Source organism: Leucopleurus acutus (genome assembly GCF_964270905.1).
Source record: "Leucopleurus acutus genome assembly, chromosome: 1".
Classification (NCBI taxonomy): Eukaryota; Metazoa; Chordata; class Mammalia; order Artiodactyla; family Delphinidae; genus Leucopleurus; species Leucopleurus acutus.
The window spans coordinates 179,550,423-179,553,135 of record NC_139142.1 but is presented as its reverse complement, the minus strand read 5'-3'; the positions used below and the strand labels follow the sequence as shown (position 1 = coordinate 179,553,135).

The following is a 2,713-nucleotide window of genomic DNA, read 5'->3' as shown; positions in this document are numbered from 1 at the left end:
CTCTGATTGCCATAAATCAACAAAATGCCAACTGTGTCCTGTGGACGTGGTAGAGGAAATGGCAATTTTGAAGAAGGAGCGCTTCTAAAGGCTTTCTCTTGGAGGCAGCCAAGGGTTTTTTTCACATTACTAAAAGACTAAGTAATGTGGTTATGATTACTTTAATTCCTACAACCAAACTTCCACTTAGGTATAGTTCCGTGTTCCCACACTACTTTCCTTCTGTCCACCAAGCTGGCTTCGGTACTCCATGGTCCACTGTATCTTTTGGTCTTCCCCCTTTATAGCAGCAGCCTGGTGGTGCTATCCGTTGAGCAGGGAGACCACTAATTCATAGGTAGCCATCATAATGGCTGTGTTTGGAATCTATCTCACCAGATGAGCTGTCAGACCACAGTAAAGAGACCCATAGCCTTCTTCCTGAACAAGCAAAGACAGCGTCTGAAGAAAGGATCTAATTTTGTTCCCTCTTCACGCAGTCTTGTTCTTACAGCTTCATGTGGATATGCTATAGTTGTGGCACACATTTTTGAGGTGGCAGCAGCTAGCATCATTCCCACAAAATCGGATGCTTCTTTTACAGACTCTTCATTCTCCATCATAGAAGCAATCTTACATTCCAGTAGTTTTTACTTAATACTTTCATAAATAACAAAATGGATAACAGTCTCTGATATGCCAGCGTATGAAGCCGACATGCCCCCATAAAATCCTCTAAGTCCATCTGTCTGATACACTTTACAGACACACTCAAAAGCGCCCATTTGCTTTTCCCCACGGCTCCTTGCATCAAGCTGTCACCGAGTCTCTACCAGCCAAATGGGGTTGGTCGCTGTGATTGCGGTAAAACGAGGTTTAATTTAGTCCATATTTCTACAGGAAGTGACCTGCGGGTGGAAAGCATGAGATGACACAATGTCACTGTTTTCTCGGGAGAAATGTACAGTAAATGCCTGCCAGTGCAGCTGAAATCGTGTACCTGGGTAGAATCAGGATCGAATAAACCATTCAACTTTTCCGTGCAGTTTGAATAAGCAGCAAAGTATATTGCTCTGGAAGGGGCCACCCCCAGTAAATTGCGGCCGAATCCTGTAAACAGAGAACGAGGCCCTTCTTTTTCCAAGATCACCTTTAGACAATGGAGAGGTCCGGGAGGCACCACTCGATTGACACTGGCTCCAGCCATGGTGTTCAGCTGAACTTCAGAGATGTAAAGTGTCACAGAAGATGACTGCAGCCGTGTTTTTACAACTTCCACTGGACATGTCAGAATAGCTCCCACTGGGCCACCACATCCTCCGGCGGCAAACAGACGCACCCGCGTGGCCCTCTGGCTCATTCTCCCTCCCGCGTGTCCTCCGGGCGCTGAGGCGGGACCGCAGCTTCCGCCCCGGCCCAGGACTGGAGCCGCTCGGCGCCCCCGTGACGGCGACGGGAACTGACGGAGACGCGGCTGCAGAAGGCGACCTGAGCCGCCCTCCCCGCGGCGCTGCAGCCACGCCGCCTCCCACTCTGGCTCGGTTTTCATCAGGGAGGGCAACGCCGAAGTCTCTTCTTAATAGTGTTTTCAGCACTTTTATAGAGTATTTGTGTTTTACCCTCTAAGAATCATCTATTATATATTGCAAACGTGTAGGTGGTTAATAAATAGTTAAGTTACCGACTTTTTACTCTAAGTTTTAGGAAGTGAGGTTTCTACCCTAGATACACTTGCATGTAATCTGTTTGCTAATGAAATAAAGGAAGGAGGTGGGCATTGAATGAAGTATATCACATGTTCATTCTTTGTTACTTTAAGATGAATTGGGAGATTGGGATTGACATATATACACTACTGATACTATGTATAAACTAGATAACTACCTATAGCACAGAGAACTCTACTCAGTGTTCTGTGGTGACCTAAATGGGAAGGAAATCCAAAAAAGAGGGGATATACGTATAGCTGATTTCACTTTGCTGTACAGTAGAAACTAACACAACATTGTAAAGCAACTATACTCCAATAAAAATGAAAAAAAAAATAAAGACATGAATAGTTCAGCTCACCGAATAAATCTTTACCCTGAGAAGAATCTCTAGTAAGGAATTTTCAGGAAGTGCAGACTCTAGGGCATTGGAACCACTCCCTTTAATTATTTTCAAAACAACTGTAAACAAAATACTCTTGATTTGGAAATGATTCCCATTTCCTGGGGCTTTGTGTTCATGGCAATCAGTTAAAAAGTGAACGATGTAAAGTACACTGCGTTTTTGCTCCATCGTTTATGCATTTGAACATATACGTGACCACAGATTGGAAATCATTGAATGAGTGGGTAAAAAGGCATAGATTACTTGTCAATATCAAAACGAAGGAGCAATGAGGAGCAGGGGCTTTTTGTAGGTGAGCAAATGGATTAAAAAAAAAAAAGGGAATGGATGGGGTGGGGGGAGGGTTAGAATTTCTGACCATCTAATCAGATCTAATCAGATCTAATCAGATCTAATCAGATCTTCAGCCCTAAAACATAAACCCCCGGTTAGACCTGAGCTGGTGTCTCTGAGTCCATGTGCAGAAATGAAAAGCTCTCTGCCCCACATCCTGGGCTGCACTGGAGGAATTTTAGTTTAGTGGAAAAAGTGAATGATTGGAAATAGGCTTCTACAAACTTTTATTGTTCTGTGGGTAAACAGAGATAATCGGTCTTCAAAGGTCTTTTTGCCAGCCGGG

At 44.2% G+C, this 2,713-nt stretch overlaps 1 pseudogene across 1 annotated transcript; it reads right to left on the bottom strand.

Moving 5' to 3' along the window:
- Positions 1-303: 303 nt before the first annotated feature.
- LOC309961882 (solute carrier family 25 member 36-like) lies at positions 304-1,339 on the bottom strand (annotated as a pseudogene). The gene is made up of 2 exons: positions 945-1,339; positions 304-832 (listed from the first exon to the last, which is right to left on the bottom strand). The product of its transcript is annotated as a solute carrier family 25 member 36-like (transcript).
- Positions 1,340-2,713: the final 1,374 nt, after the last annotated feature.